Genomic DNA, 17,944 nt, shown 5'->3' on the forward strand with positions numbered 1-17,944 from the left:
TCTGTGTGTGCATGCCTTGTGCTTCAGGAATCAAACTCATAGGCTGGCACTCTACCACTGAGCTATACTTCTAGTCCCACACTTACTCTGTTCAACAGTGCACAGAAAAATCTAGCCAGATAAATGGGGCCAGAGAAAGACAGAAAAGGCATACAAATTAAAAAAGAGGAAGTTAAATTATTTCTGTTTTTGATGACATGATTGCACATAGAAAAATCTAGTGATTTCACTGAAAATTTGTCAAAATGAGTAAATGAACTAGGTAAACTTGCAGGATACAGACTTAACATATAAAAATCAAAAGTGGTTCTAGATGCTTACAATGAACTACCTGAAAAGGAAATCAAGAAAATAATTCTATTAACTATAACTACAAAAAATGACATAGTTGAGATCAAATTAAAACAAGAATGTAAAAGATCTATGCACTATCATCTCTAAAGTATTGGTGAAAGAAACTGAAGATGGCACAAACAAATGAAAAGAAATCCTGTAGTCATGGATTAGAAGAATTAATATTGTTCTACATTACCCAATGTGACCTAGACATTTAGTGCAATATCAGTCAAAATCATTTTTCAAATAAATAGAAAAAAATACTGGAATTAGTACAAAACCAGGAAAGACTGAATATCCAAAATCTTTTTTTGAGAAACAAAACAAAACAAAGCAAAAGGAAAAACATGCTACAAAGTGTTAGCAATTAATACAAGTAGGTACAGAGTTGACATGAAAACAGACATGTAGACCAAAGGAACAGATTTAAGAACCCAGAAATAAGACTGAACTTTTGCAGTCAATTGACTTTGGCAAAAGTTGCTAAGAACACAAAATGGTGAAAGGAGTATTTGTATTGATGGTGTTGAGTTAACTGGATAGCCACATGCAGGGGAATGAATTAGACTTTATCTCATACCAGATACAAATATGTAGTAAAAATTGTTGACAGAGTTCAATGTAAGACTCAAAACTATACAAGTATGTGTTACTGTTTGGATATGATGTGCATCCCCCAGAACTCCTGTTGATCCAGGAATGTTTAGAAGTAAAGTGATTCAACTGTGAGTCTGCAACCTAATCAGTCCATCCTATTTGAATGCACAAACTAAGTGGTAACTGTCAGCAGGAGGAGCCTGGTTGGAGGAGGTGGGTCACTGGGGGTGTGCCCTGGAAGAATGCATCTCCCTGTGGCCCTTCACCCATCCCTGCCTTGCTTCCTAACCCCACTTTGCGCTGAGTAGCTTTCCTCTTGGCTCCTTCCTTCATGATGTGATGCCTCATCCTGGGCCTGGAGCAATGGAGTCCACCATCTATGGACTGAGATCTCTGAAACCATGAGCCCCAACTAAATCTTCCTTCTGTAAACTGTTCTTGTTGGGTGTTTTGGCCACAGTGATCAAAAAGTTAACTGCAAGAGTTTGTAAAGAAATGATGGAGACAAAGCTCCATGACTTTGGTCTGTACAATCATGTTTTGGATATGAACACAAAGAACAGGCAACAAAAGCATAAATAGACAAATGGGATTACTATTCAGCTTCTGCATAGCCAAAGAAATAAGAGAATAAAGAGAAAACCAGTGGATTGACACACAAGCCATCCATCTGCTAAGGTTAACATCCAAAATATGTCAGAAAACCAAGCAACTGAATAGCAAAAACAAACAAAAAAACAATTAAAATTAAACAAACTATTGTCATACACATTTCTCAAAGAAGACAGACAAATGCCCACCACTGCTCATAACTAGGGAAATGCAAATCAAAACTGTAGTTAAATTATCTGCTCACACCTTGTCGCCACCCGTGGCAACAATTGCGCAGATTTTATCAGAGGTGGACTGAAAATAAACTACTTTTCCTATATTCACTAATTATAGAGGAAAGAGACTTTGAGAAGAAGAGATGCTTTGCTTAGAGGTTAGAGGAAGAGAAACTTTGCTTATCAGGAAGAGAGACTTTGCTTAGATGAAGAGAAACTTTGCTTAGAGGAAGAGAAACTTTGAGAGAAAGATAGGCTTTGCTTATAGAAAGAGAGACTTTGCTTATCAGGAAGTTCTTAGAGAAAGAGAGACTTGCTACACTTATCAGAGATCTATTTCTTCTTATAGTTCTGTTGCTTCTTCTTAGAGGTACGTCCCGCATCCTGTGAACTAGGTGCTATCTATCTGAGGGCTGTCTGCTTCTTCTAGCTGCTTCTGCTTACTGCTGCTTCTTATCTCTGCTAACTGCTGCTGCTTACTGCTGCTTCTGCTTACTGCTGCTTCTGCTCTCTGCCGCTTCTGCTGTCTGCTAGCTACTGCTTTTCTCTCTGCTAGCTGCTTCTGCTTACCGCTGCTTCTGCTTACTGCTTCTTCTTCTCTGCTAGCTGCTGCTGCTTTCTGCTTCTTCTTCTCTCTGCTAGCTGCTGCTTCTGCCACTTCTGTATACTGCTGCTTCTTGCTTGCTGCTTATATTCCCTCCAGGAGGTGGAGGGCGGGACCACGCCAGTTGAGTTCAGGTGAGGAGCCAGCTGCCCTATCATGGCAAGGTTAAAATGAGCAGGCCCGAGCAGGAATACTCAGGAACACCTGTGCATGCATTGTGTGCGTGGACTTAATTGAATACGGCCAATGACAAATCACCTGGGTGTGCTTATGTTAATCAACCTCCTCACCGCTGATGTGATCAAAGCAACCCCCGACTGACCACCAGGCACCATCCCGGCGCAGCCCACATGGCACAGTCCCCAACAATACCTATTGGAATAGCTACTGTCACAAAGATGAAAGATAGAAACTGATAGAGACACTGTGGAGAAAAGGTAGCTCTTGCACACTGTTGGTGAGCATGGAAGTTAGTACAGTCATTATGGAAGTGAGTGTTCATGTTGCAAATGCAGTCCCCCCAAGACTCATGTATTGAAGGCTCAGTCCCCATGCAGCAGTGTTCAGGGGTAGGGCCTTTAGGAAGGTGATTAGATCATGTGCTCTATCCTTGTCAGTGGATTAATCCATTGAAGGATTCATATTTGATGACATTATTGGGAGGTGGTAAAAAGTGTAGGTGGTAGGACCCAGGTGGAGGATATAGTTCACTGAGTGTGTGCCCTGGAAGGGTATATACCATCTCTGTTCCTTACCTTGTGAGCCCTCTCTCTCTCTCTCTCTCTCTCTCCTCTCTCTCTCTCTCTCTCTCTCTTTCTCTCTCTCTCTCTTTCTCTCTCTCTCCTCTCTCTCTCTCTCTCTCTCTCTCTCTCCTCTCTCTCTCTCTCTCTCTCTCTCTCTCTTTTTCTCTCAGCTTCCCAGCTATATCCAATACACATCTAAAAGAAATAAGTATGTAGAAGAAATACCTGCACTCTCAAGCTCCTTGCAGTTTTATTTGTAATAACCAAGATAAAGAACCAACCTATGTATTAATCAGTCAATGGTTGAATGAAGAAAATATGCTACATATAAATGAAGGAATAGTTTTCATCCTTTAAAAAGAAGGAAAGTTTATCATTTGTGACTATATGTATGAGCTGAGGATAATATTTTAAGTGAAATAATTCAGGCACAGAAAGACCAGTGTGCCTGGACACAGTGGTGAATGAATGCCTGTAATCCCAGTGGCTCAGGAGGTTGAGGCAGGAGGATCTTGAGTTCAAAGTCAGCCTCAGCAACTCAGTAAGATTCTGTCTCTAAATAAAATATAAAATAAGACTGGAGATGTGGCTCAGTGATAAGTACCTCTGGGTTCAATCCTGATACTGAAGAAAAAAAAAAAGAAATAAAGAAAGATCAGTATGACTTGATTGTACTTCTATATGGAAGCTGTAATTACTAGTACTTGTGTTGGGTATGAGCTTGGGAGAGATTGACCAAAGGATACAAAATTTCAGTTAATTAGAAGGAATAGTAGCAAGAGATATATTACATGGTAACTATGGTTAATAACTGTATAGTATATTCTTGAAAGTTGCTAACAGAATAGATTTTAAGTGTTCTCACTTCAAAAAAAAACTATGAAGTAATACATGCATTTATTTGCTGAACTGAACCATTCTACAATGTGCACATATTTCAGAATAACATGTTATACATAATAAATATATGCATTTTTGTTAATTAAAATGTTTTAAATGCAATAATATAATCATTAAAATACTAAAATTAATACATTAATAATGGGTATTAAATATAATAAAACTAACAACATAACAACACTACAAATTTTAATTTAAAGACTAAAAGACTAAAAATGCTATTTTATATTCTTCATCTCTGAAATTGTATCTTTCAAAAATTATGTACAAAATAAAACAGAGGACTGGGGTTGTGGTTCAGTGGTAGAGGACTTGCCTAGCACATGTGAGGCACTGGGTTCGATTCTTGGCACCACATAAAAATAAATAAATAATGATATTGTGTCCATCTACAACTAAAATATTTTAAAAAAAAAGAAAAAAAGGAAAGAAAAAATAAGAGCAGAAGACAGAGGGAATGAGAGCGGGTGGGAATGCAGAAAGAGAAAGAGTTGGGGGAGAGAGACAGACATTTGATCTATTTGGTGAGAGAGAACTTTCTTTCTCTGGGGTTTAAATTTTTACATCATTGGTCTCATTGTCTCCAAAAGTCCAGGCCCCTGAATTTATGTCAGTGGGTTCATTCTAGAAATGGCAAATCAGTGGGTTCAGTTGTAGAAATGGCAAAACTCCTTCAGAACTATAGGAATACCTGTTTTTTTTTTTTTATGTTGTTCTATGTAGAGTTATGACAGAATTTACATCTTTAAATATTGTTGCTTCTATTTCATGAAGTAAGCTCTGGAGACCCAGGAAGAGATTATATTTTTCTAACTGCTCTTGCAGGTAGGTTGTCCTGGTGATTAAGTTACACATGAGATTTCATCAGAATTACTTGTATGTTGCTTTGTAGGTCTGGTCCAGAGACCTCTGAGCCATTATTCAAGCAGTCACTTTTTTCCCATCCTACTTACTCAGGATACCAGATAAGGTGGCTGTCAGTCTGATCTTGCAGATGAATGCAGTGCCTTAGTGTGTAGGGAAGGCAGGAATCTGAATCTCTGAATGATCATGTGAAGCTTCCACTCATGTCTAAAGGTTTTTTTTTTTTTTAACATATTCAAGTTATATCAACCATCCCCTAAGAGATCTGCATCTCCAGTACCATCACTTTATTCTATCTCCCTCCCATCAGAGAGAAGGAACTCCAACACAGCTGAATACCTCATGGCCTTGAAAGTCTCTTCCTGAGTGTGCAAACAAACCCATGACTGGGTCCTCAGTGTTTTTCTTCTTCATCTTCAGTGAGCCTTTCCATTGCCTGCATTGGAGCCAGGCTGTTTCCCAGTATTCAGCTCCTACCATTGTGTATTTCCATTCTGAAATATATTTTCTCCAAAATCTATTTGCTGAACTCTGAGTAAGTAAGATCCACTTGAAGAATAGAAATGTCTGTAAAACCATCTACAATATTACAAGTAAAATTGACTATTGCTCGAGTAGGGAACCACACATTGTATTTTTATCATCACTTAAACATCCATTGCTTCTTGCTACATCTTACAATATCTTCTCTATCATGTACAGACTGGCTGAAGTGAGAACCTTGTTTTGTTCATCTTTACTCCATATCACTGGCCCACATTTATATCCACCCATATGAGTGATCATGTACCTAAATGTTGCAGGGAAAAGCAGCATAGCTCCAAACAAAGCAAAGCAAAAAGATCATTTGTGAAAACCAATGAACTCATTTCACAAAATCATAGTATGTTTTAACTGTGAAATTAGGAGATGCTGGTAATAAGCTCATATAAACATAAACTTTTACATAAAATGTGATTGGCAGCACGGCGTGGCACATTAAGGAAAACTAAGGGGATTCAAAATATTATTTTGAAATTTATCTTCTGATATTGTCTTCAGTTACAGTGTTGGATAGCTGTTATCTTAGATGATGCTATAAAAAGGGATCTGTAACTTCTAGCTATTGATGCTTAGTTTTTGTCATGTCATTGTCAAAGAATATATTCCACACATCATACTGATGTAAACAGGAGGGACACTCTGATGTCTTTTTGAGCAGCTCAGAGCATTCTAGGCAGAGAAATATAGCCAATGAAACTAAGTTGACAACTGTTTTAAGAACACAGTACTTAGTTATTTGCCCTTAGAACCCAGAAGGCAGTAATAACCAAAGAGTAAATTGATGATATGATTTTGTTCTATGGTTTAACACAGCAGACTTCCTTAAATTAATACATTTTTAGTTTTTTAAATTATTGTTTAAAGTAAAATTTAAATATTAGAGGAAGTTATTTAATCAAAGGTAAAGACCAACAAACTGAGATGATATTTGTCGCATTTGTCAGCATTAAAAATGCTAATGATTATGCTTCTTTGCTCATTTTCAATAAATAACCCTTTTTTCTTTTTTCTTTTTCTTTGGAGTTGGTGATTGACCCCAGAGTCTAACACTGTAGCCCTCTACCACTGAAAATCTTCCCATACCAGCCTCAGTTATCACTTTTATTTTGTTTTTGTCTTTTACTTAAGAAAAGATCTAAAATATATAAATTCTAGGTCCCATGAATTAGATACAATCTAGTGAATAAATTGGAAGAATATGTTTCAAAGTAACAGCAATCATATCTGGAATATGAAGTTGGAAGACATATCCACTTATATGGAGTATGAGTATTTTTAATTTGGTGTACGAGCAAGGTCCAACATTTTATATATATCACATTTTCTCATCCATTCATCTGTTGAAGGGCATCAGGTTGGTTCCATCGTTTAGCTATGGTAAATTGAGCTGCTGTAAACATTGTTGTGGCTGTGTCACTGTAGTATGGTTGACTTGAAGTCCTTTGGGTATAGTGGAACAATTGGGTGAAATGGTGGTTCCACTCCAAGTTTTTCTAAGGAATCTCCACACTGCTTTCCAGAATGGCTACAACAATCTACAACCCCAGCAATGTATGAGTGTACCTTTTCCCCCACATCCTCACCAACACTATGTTGCTTGTATTCTTGATAATAGACATTCTAATTGGGGTGAGATGAAATCTTAGGGTAGTTTTGATTTGAATTTCTCTTATACTAGAGATGTTGAACATTTTTTTCATATATCTGTTGATTGCCTTATCGATCTTCTGTGAAGTGTCTGCTCATTTCCTTAAGCCCATTTATTTATTGAGTTATTTGTATCATTGGTGTGAAGTTTTTGAGTACTTTATAGATTCTGGAGATTAGTGTTCTATCTGAATTATGTGTGAAGTCTTAAGGAATTCGGCCCTAGGACTATATAGTTTACACAGTAGTTAGGTTCATTCTGACAAACTCATACATGCATGGAAATCTATTTCAGTCTTGGTCTGCCCCTAAGTTTCTAAGAGCTTGCCTATGCTTTTCTCAGGATTTAAAGTCATGTTTAGTAGCCTTCCAGTTTCCCCACCCAAAAGCACTTGGAAGGGATGGAGTGTGGCTCCATGAAGACCTCTTGACTAGTATATGTGGGTTCTGTCGCAGCATCACAAATGGGAAAAAACAAAACCCCAAACGAGACATGTGTGCATGCACACGCACACACACACATACACACACACACACACACACCACACACTTCCATCGGCAAACAGAAGGCCTGTGGATGAGTCAGTCCCTAAGGACCTGCTGCTGTCTATCAGAGGAATGCCCTGATAACTGCACATCTTGGAGTCTGGTGAAGGGTAATGAGGGGTTAGGTAAGAGCTCTCATGCCCCATCTCATATCCCCAACACACATGACCAGCATTGGAATATGAAACCATCAAGATGGAAATGTTGGTATGAAATTGTAGCTATTTCTATATCATGAAGGAATCAGGAGAGAGGTAAACAACCAATAAAGCAAGTAATTATTCTCCCCTCAGTTAAGTTAGGGCATATGTTTATCATGTGTTAGGTTAATGTTTATATACATCCCAAATAATTTCCAGACAATGACCTCTCCCACACTTGAAAATTAATGAATAATTGTTGAATTTTTGAAGATATAGCAAATGTATTTCAAGCACCTTCTCGACAATTTACATGAAGACAAGTGCACACCCATTCCTCTACTTGGTATTTGGCCATTTCTGAAGGCCTTGTGCCTTTTCTCAGGTTGTGTCTACAGCTTGCTTTGCTCGTGCCACCTTCTCACCCGTTGGGCTGAGTTTGAACAACCCAGAATGAACGAGTCTTTGGAAAACTCTTCTGCTGTGGAGTAGAAGTTAGGGCTGGGAACTTGTTAGAAAGAAAGAAAAGAAGTAGACCTCGTCTAAGAGCACTGGAAATAATATAAGGAAGCAGGAAAGCTGAGGAGAGATTTGCATGGTCCCCTTCTGAACTCCTCAATCTCAGATTACATTTGTCACACAAGCATGCATCCCTCAGAGGGAGGAACTAAGAACATGTAACCAAGTTGCCTCCTCCTAGTGAGAGCCTTCTGTGAAGCAAAGTCTCACCCGAGGGGTATTAGGGAGATTCTGAGGCAAGTTTCCTGTCTCAATGTGAGATCAAAAGCTGCCTCCTCTCTGGAGTGAGACAAGTGGGCAGCAGCTCCAATCCCTAGAACATGGCACAATTGCCATGAGCTTCTAACACTGTGGTACCTCATGTCATGGTCATGAAAAGGAACAGGCATCTGCTTACTTCTCATAAACAATTACATCCTTGAAAGCCACTGGGTATCATTATTTCTATCATTTCTCATGTAAATTCTTCAAGACTTTCTTGTTTTTACAGAGAAGAATGATTCCTGTGCTAAATCCTGAGATATTAAGGTGATCATTTCAGATCAGGCCGTTTCACCTGATCGTTGACACCTCATTACTGTAGTTGAAATCAGCTTTAAATAACCATAGCACAGTACTTATTCTGTGCAACGGACTGAATGTTTACATTGCTCCAAATTCACACATTGAGACCTGATCTCCAGTGTGATGGTACTAGGAAGCGGGGCCATGGGAAGTGTTCAGGTCATGAGTGTGGAGCCCTCAAGAATGAGATTTAGGGCCCTGTTGAGGTGCCCAAGAGAACAGAGTTTTTCATTTCCACCATAGGAGGACATAGCTAGGAACCACGATCTGTGAAGGAGAAGATGGTTCCTTTCACAGATACTGCATCTGCCAATGAGTTAATATTGAACTTCCCAAGACTCCAGAACTATGAGAACGAATTATCTATTGCACAGACAAATCCAGACACTTTATGGTATTTTGTTGTAGCCACCCTAAAGGACTAAGTTACCCTGAAATTATTTAAAGCACATTTTCACATGGATAAATAAGAATTGGGCTTATTTTATTGCTCACCAGGAAAACAAACCTAGAACCAAAAACATCTTGTATGTAAAGAACACTCTATAAAGCAGATGAGGCAATGGGCTCTTTTCATCTTATAACAGAAGGAATTTACTTTGATTTTTTCATTAAATTAAACATAACATAAAAATCAATTGTCTCTGGAACAATTTTTTGGTTGCCTGATATAAATAACAGATATATTGAAGCAAGAAGAAGCAACTGATTTCAGAGTACTGGTTCCATTCAAAGGGACCCTGACCTACTTCACTTTCAACCTTACATAAACACACCACACACACACACACACACACACCACACAGTTTCTCTTGTGCCAGGCTAGCTTCTTGTGCCAGGCTAGTTCATATGCAGGATAAGGGCATGGAGTCAAGACCTAGACTCCAAGAGTTGGGTGAAAGCAGGTTTGTGGTGAGCATCCTGCAAACTCATTTACTGGGGGAAAAGCTATATATTTTATAGGTTTCTTGCCCGATCACAATGTGCCATGGGGGATCAGACCACCAGGTTTCCTATACTGGTTCCCTTGGTAACACTGAGTCAATTTGGGGGCAGTTGTTTACTTTCTAGGTAGCTGAAGTGTAACGCTGCTCCCTGCAAGTTTTTCACTTGAGATGTTCACTGCTGCCAGACAAGAAGTAGAATTCTCCCATCACACACACACACACACACACACACACACACAAACATTCTGGATCTCCTGTCTGTCACATTACACCCCTCACACTTCTTTCATCTATAGACAGTGTAGAGATATTTTGGTTTAAATCAGATGTATTTCCAAGTTTGAGGTCTTGTTCAATGACTTGCTAGCTTTCGAGCTCAGTGACTTTAAGTACATATGTTACTTATCCTCTCTCTGAATATTTCCCCTTTTTGGGCAGAAAGTATAGTTAATACCTCACTGTTAGCTGGGTGCAGGATCATACTTCTGTTAATCCCAGTGATATGGGAGGTTGAGTAAGGAAGATTGCAAGTTTGAAGCCAGTCTCAGCAAATTAGCAAGACCCTATCTCAAAAACAAACAAACAAACAAAACCTCACAATAAAACATAAAAAGGACTAGGGATGTTGCTCAGTGGTTAAGCATCTCTAAGTTCAATCCTGAGTACTGAAATAAACAAAACACATAAATACCTCAGTATTATGAAGCAGTGTTGTGAGATTTGAATGATACATGTAAAAAATGTGGCATGAAAATCAGTTGCAGAATAGATGACTTAATTATTGTGTTTTTACTCAGCAAACACAGGACTATTTTAGTGAAGTGGTGTGAAAGCGTGGGTTTTGGAGCAAGATGCCTTATTTCCAATTTTGCTTAGCAGCTCTGTTATTTAAACCGGTCATAAAAATTCTTCATAACATTGGGGTAAAGGTATTTGTGATAAGAATAAGATGAAATGATCTATGTAAGCAGTTGTAACTGGGTCAAAACCACGTGAAACAAGAGGGAGCTATCCTCATTTGTATTTATTTTATTTATTAAATATTAAGTGCCAGGGCCTGGTTAGGTGCTTTAATATCACAAGTGTATAAAATGAAGATATTCCCTCAGGGACACTTTTGTAAGTTACATGAGTGAGTGATCCACTGTGCTTCAGTGTGATATTCAAATCAATGGGATCTATAGAATATAAGGGTTTCTCATCCTCATGATCTCAAAGTGGGCCACAAACAAGGTAAATGACATTATTTAAATGAAACAGTACAGTTTATTTATTATTATTTTGTTGCAAGAAGTCTCTAAGATTTCTTCATATTTGAAGGATCTAATTGAGAAATTGTGTCAAATCCTTCTCTCAAAGGCTGCTTGAAGGAGGAGGCACACAGCAAGTTGCTTGAACTCGGAGCAACTGCCACCGGGGCTGCAGGCGGCTGCTCCAAGGAGGGGCCGCACAGTCAGATGATTAGGTACAGAGCACGGTCCCAGGACCTTAAGCAGCTTCTTGGTGGAGCAGCAGCACAGAGAGACATTTAGGGGGCAGGGCGAAAGTTCCAGGACTGTAGGCCTGGAACCTGCAGGAGAAGGAGGCAGCCTAAGGAGACTCATAGGTGCAGGATGAGGCTCCCAGGCCCAGGAGGTAGGTTGGGGCCCCTGGGAATGTTGCAGAGAGAGCCTGCTCAGCCCCAGGCGGTAGTTGTGGATTGAGGGGAACTTCTAGGAGGGGAGCTGACCAGTGAGACCTCCCCACCGGGTGAGTCTTCCCTGCTGGGTGAGGTTTACCCACAAGGACGGTAAACTAGAGACACAGGCCCAAACAGGCATTGCCTTAGCCCACAGCCTAGTTCCCCTTTGGATGACCATTGGTCAACAAGTGGAGGTGCCTCTACCCACTAGCAGGGAATAAACCCCCACTTGAAGGCCACCACCCCCTAAAGAGGCAGCTTCCTTCTGGAGCACTGCATTATCAACTTACTCCAAGACTTCAGGCTACTGAAGGCTAAGAGGGGATACTAGAAATCTTCAGGGACATTATAAGTCAATGGAGGAAATCTGCAATATCTCAGTGATACACTGATACCTGAACAATATGAGAAAACAAAGGGAAGAAAATGCCCCAACAAATCTAGATGTTACATCAATAAAATCCAATGACAGCATGACAGAAGAAATGTCAGAAGAGAGTTCAGAATGTACATAATTAAAATGATCAGGGAAACAAACAATGAGATGAAAAAGCAAATGCAGGCATTGAATGATGAGATGAAAGAGCAAATGCAGGCATTGTATGATCGCTCAAATCGACAGTTAAAAGAGCAAATACAGGAAGCAAAATCATTTGAATAAAGAGTTAGAGATATTGAAAAAAAAAACCCAGAAATCCTTGAAAGGAAGGAAAAAATAAACCAAATTAAAAACTCCATAGAGAGCATAACCAATAGGATAGAACACCTGGAAGACAGAACCTCAGATACTGAAGACAATATTTAATCTTGAAAACAAAGTTGACCAAACAGATAATCTGTAAGAAATCATGAACAGAATCTACAAGAATTATGGGATATCATGAAAAGGCCAAATTTAGAATTATTGGGATTGAGGAAGGCTTAGAGAAACAAACCAAAAATTGAACAATCTATTGAATGAAATAATATGAGAAAATTTCCCAAATCTGAACAATGAAATGGAAAATCAAGTACAAGAGGCTTATAGGACTGCAAATACACAAAATTACAACAGACCCACACCAAGACAACATCATAATGAAAATACCTAACATACAAAATAAAGACAGATTTTTAAAGGCTGTGAGAGAAAAGAACCAAATTACATTCAGGGGGAAACCAATAAGAATATCAGCAGATTTTTTCAATCCAGACCCTAAAAGCTAGAAGGGCATGAAACAACATTTTCAAACCCTGAAAGAAATGAATGCCAACCAAGAATCTTATATCCAGCAAAACTTACCTTCAGATTTGACGATGAAATAAATCCTTCTGTGATAAACAGAAGTTAAAAGAATTTACAAAGGGAAAGTCAGCATTACAGAACATTCTCAGAAAAATATTCCATGAGGAAGAGATGAAACACAATGATGGGAATCAGCAAAGGGAGGAACTATCCTAAAGGAATAGTCAAAAAAATGAGAAACCAAGTCATGTCAAAAAAAAAAAAAAAAAAAAAAGCCAAATGGCCGGGATTACAAATCGTATCTCAATAACAACCCTAAATATTAATGGCCTGAACTCATCAATCAAAGGCATAGACTGGCAGATTGGATTAAAAAGAAAGATTCAACAATATGTTGCCTGCAAGAGACTCATCTCATAGAAAGAGATACCCATAGACTAAAGGTGAAAGGATGGGGAAAAACATAACATGCACATGGATTCAGCAAAAAGCTGGGGTATCCATCCTCATTTCAGATAATGTGGACTTCAAGCCAAAGTTAGTCAGAAGGGATAAAGAAGGATATTTCATACTGCTTAAGGGAAGCATCAATCAGCAAGACATAACAATCATAAATATCTATGCCCCAAACAGTGGCTCATCCATGTATGTCAAACGAATCCTTCTCAATTTCAGAAATCAAATGGACCACAACACAATAATACTAGGTGATTTTAACACACCTCTCTCACCACTGGACAGATCTTACAAACAAAAATTGAACAAAGAAACCATAGATCTCAATAACACAATCAATAATTTAGATTTAACCGACATATATAGAATATACCATCCAACAAAGAACGAATACACTTTCTTCTCAGCAGCACATGGATCCTTCTCTAAAATAGACCATATATTATGCCACAAAGCTACTGTTAGCAAATACAAGAAGATAGAGATACTACCTCATATTCCATCAGATCATAATGGATTGAAATTAGAAATAAATGACAGAGTAAAAAACAGAAACTACTCCAACACCTGGAGATTAAATAATATGCTATTATATGATGAATGGATAACAGAAGACATCGGGAAGGAAATTAAAAAATTCTTAGAGGTCAATGAGAACAAAGACACATCATATCAAAATCTCTGGGACACTATGAAAGCAGTACTTAGAGGAAAATTTATTTCATGGAGTGCATTCAATAAAAGAAGAAAAAAATCAACAAATAAACGACGTAACACTACAGCTCAAAGTTCTAGAAAAAGAAGAACAGAGCAACACCAAAAATAGTAGAAGACAGGAAATAGTTAAAATTAGAGTTGAAATCAATGAAATTGAAACAAAAGAAACAATACAAAGAATTGACAAAATAAATAGTTGGTTCTTCGAAAAAAATAAACAAAATTGATAAACCCTTAGACACACTAACAAAGAGGAGAGAGAAAACTCAAGTTACTAAAATTCAGAATGAACAAGGAAATATCATGACAGACACGAGTGAAATATAAAACATAATCAGAAGCTATTTTGAAAATCTCCACTCCAACAAAATAGAAAATCTTGAAGATATCAATAGGTTTCTAGAGACATATGAATTACCTAAACTGAATCAGGAAGAGATACACAATTTAAATAGACCAATTTCAAGTAATGAAATAGAAGAAGTCATCAAAAACCTACCAACAAAGGAAAAGTCCAGGACCAGATGGGTTCTCAGTCAAGTGCTATAAAACCTTTAAAGAAGAGCTCATTCCGATATTTCTTAAAGTATTCCATGAACAGAAAGAGGAGGGAACCCTCCCAAACTCATTGTATGAAGCCATTATTACCCTGATACTTAAACCAGACAGAGACACATCAAGGAAAGAAAATTTAAGACCAATATCCTTAATGAACATTGATTGCAAAATTTTCAACAAATTTTTTAGCAAATTGCATACAAAAATATATTAAAAAGATAGTGCACCACGATCAAGTGGGTTTCATGCCAGGGATGCAAGGTGGGGTCAACATCCGGAAATCAATACTGTCATTCACCATATCAACAGATTTAAAGTCAAGAATCACATGATTATTTCAGAAGATGTGGAAAAAGCATTTGATAAAATATAGCACCCCTTCATGCTCAAAACACTAGAAAAAATAGGGATAGTGGGAACATTTCTTAACATTGTAAAGTGTCGGGGTACTGCAGAAGAAGCAGACTGCAGAAATAAAGAACTTGCCCCTGATCCGGTTTCGTGTTTCTCTGCGGGCAGGGGACGCGACAGTAAAGGCTATGTATGCTAAGCCCATGGCTAATATCATTCTAAATGGTGAAAAACTGAAAGCATTCCCCCTGAAAACGGGAACAAGGCAGGGATGCCCTCTTTCACCACTTGTATTCAACAGAGTCCTTGAAAGTCTAGCCAGAGCAATTAGACAGACCAAAGAAATTAAAGGAATATGAATAGGAAAAGAAGAACTCAAACTATCCCTATTTGCTGATGACATGATTATATACTTAGAGGAACCGAGAAATTCCACCAGAAAACTTTTAGAACTCATAAGTGAATTCAGTAAAGTAGCAGGATATAAGATCAATGCTCATAAATGTAATGCCTTTTTATACATAAGTGATGAATCTTTGAAAAGAGAAATTAGGAAAACTACCCCATTCACAATAGCCTCGAAAAAAATAAAATACTTGGTAATCAGTCTAACAAAAGAGGTGAAAAACCTCTACAATGAGAACTACAGAACACTAAAAAAAGAAATAAAAAAACCTTAGAAGATGGAAAGATCTCCCATGTTCTTGGATAGGCAGAATTAATATTGTCAAAATGGCCATACTACCAAAAGTGCTATACAGATTCACCGCAATTCCAATTAAAATCCCAATGATGTTCCTTATAGAAAAGGAGCAGGCAATCATGAAATTCATCTGGAGAATAAGAAATCCAGAATAGCTAAAGCAATCCTTAGCAGGAAGAGTGAAGCACTGGGTATCACAATACCAGAATTTCAACTATACTACAAAGCAATAGTAAACAAACGGCATGGTATTGGTACCAAATAGACAGGTAGATCAATGGTACAGAATAGAGGACATGGACACAAACCCAAATAAATACAATTTTCTCATACTAGACAAAGTGCCAAAAATATGCAATGGAGAAAAGATAGCCTCTTCAATAATTGGTGCTGGGAAAACTGGAATTCCATATGTAGCAGAATGAAACTAAAACCCTATCTCTCACCCTGCACAAACTCAACTCAAAATGGATAAAGGACCTTGGAATCAGACTAGAGACCCTGAATCTTATGGAAGAAAAAGTAGGTCCAAATCTTCAACATGCCAGCTTAGGATCAGACTTCCTCAACAGGACTCCCATAGCTCAAGAAATAAAAGCAAGAATCAATAATTGGCATAGATTCAAACTAAATAGCTTTCTCTCAGCAAAGGAAACCATCAGCAATGTGAAGAAAGAGCCTACAGAGTTGGAGAAAATCTTTGCCACTCATACTTCAGATAGAGCACTAATCTCCAGAATCTATAAAGAACTCAAAATCTCTACATCAAGATACAATAACCCAATCAACAAATGTGTTAAGGAAATGAACAGAAACTTCACAGAAGAAGATCTACAAACAATCAACAGATACATGAAAAAATGTTCCACATCTCTAGTAATAAGAGAAATGCAAATCAAAACCACCCTAAGATTCCATCTCACCCCAATTAGAATGGCAATTATCAAGAATACAAGCAACAACAGGTGTTGGCAAGGATGTGGGGAAAAAGGAACACTCATACATTGCTGGTGGGGATGCAAATTAGTGCAGCCACTCTGGAAAGCAGTGTGGAGATTCCTTAGAAAACTTGGAATGGACCCAGCTATCCCACTGCTTGGCCTATACCCAAAGGACTTAAAATCAGCATAGTACGAAGATGCAGCCACATCAATGTTCATAGCTGCTCAATTCACAACAGCCAAATTGTGGAACCAACCTAGATGACCTTCAATTGATGAATGCATAAAGAAACTGTGATATATATATATGATATATATATATATATATATATATATATATACATATATACATACACACACACACACACAATGGAATATTACTCAGCTACAAAGAAGAATAAAATTATGGCATTTGCAGGCAAATGGATGAAATTGGAGAATATCATGCTAAGTGAGGTAACCCAATCTCAAAAATCCAAAGGACAAATGATCTCCCTGATTAGTGGATGATGACACTGGTAGGTAAGAATGGAGGAAGGAGGGACTGTATAGGGGGAAAAGAGGGGTGGGAGGGGTGGGGGGGAAGGAAAAAATAACAGAATGAATCAAATACTATTATCCTATGTAAAAGTATGACTACACAAATGGTATGCCTTTACTGCATGTACAAACAGAGAAACAGTATGTATCCCATTTGTGTACAATAAAAATAAATTTTAAAAATCCTTCCTCTCAGTGATTTCTTTTATGGTTGTTGAACAAATGCAGGAATTCAGTACTTCAGTTTCCTATTCCTCTGATTTTTCAGTTTCCTTTTTTGTTTACGCATTTCCTCATTAGGTCACTGAAGGAAGCCCGTAAAGTATCAGGAAGTCAGAGCAGTAAGGTAATAAAATAAAGTGACAGAGGGAGGGAAAGAGAAAGCAGTGTGGTCAAACTGAGAAGCGAAGGAGCTCATCAGCAGCTGTTACCTCCTGGAAGCTGCCTTCTTCCCAACTCGAGAGGATCCTCAGTTAAGGTGAGACTGGGGCAGGGATGGGTATGTTGATGAAGTGAGTTGATTCTCTCTAAATGAGCATCTCCCAGGGACGCTGTTCCTGAGCCAGTTGTGGGATGGGAGCTCACTTATAATCCTGGGGATATCAAGAGGCAGCATGTCTGCTCACTGCTCCTGCTGTATTGAATTTGTCTCCAGTAAAGATGGTGCCCACAGAGGGAACTGGGAAGGTTTTAAGATTGTCATGTCCTTCTTGACACTTACATTACCTAATGAAATTCAGATGAAATCTGCTTTATTGACAATTCTCATAGCTCAAGATAAATAAAATTTGGCAACATGGTATTTGCCCAAAGGGGCCATTGTCCCAGAGATCATTTTGGGGAACTTCCAAAATCTTTGTGCAGAAACTTTTTCTGAGCCAGTCACTGACTGGTTCCCATTTTGCATGTTACGCCTCATGCTGTATAATTGACTACATGATCAGTTTGACAGTAATCTCAATGGGCAATTGTAAGAGGAAATGAGTCCTGATCAG

At 38.2% G+C, this 17,944-nt stretch overlaps 1 pseudogene; it reads left to right on the forward strand.

The window, feature by feature from the left end:
• Nucleotides 1–17,326: 17,326 nt before the first annotated feature.
• Nucleotides 17,327–17,944, forward strand: part of LOC124989128 (guanylate-binding protein 4-like) — a 41,832-nt pseudogene continuing 41,214 nt past the window's right edge.

Source organism: Sciurus carolinensis, chromosome 1 (genome assembly GCF_902686445.1).
Source record: "Sciurus carolinensis chromosome 1, mSciCar1.2, whole genome shotgun sequence".
In the NCBI taxonomy this organism is placed as follows: domain Eukaryota; kingdom Metazoa; phylum Chordata; class Mammalia; order Rodentia; family Sciuridae; genus Sciurus; species Sciurus carolinensis.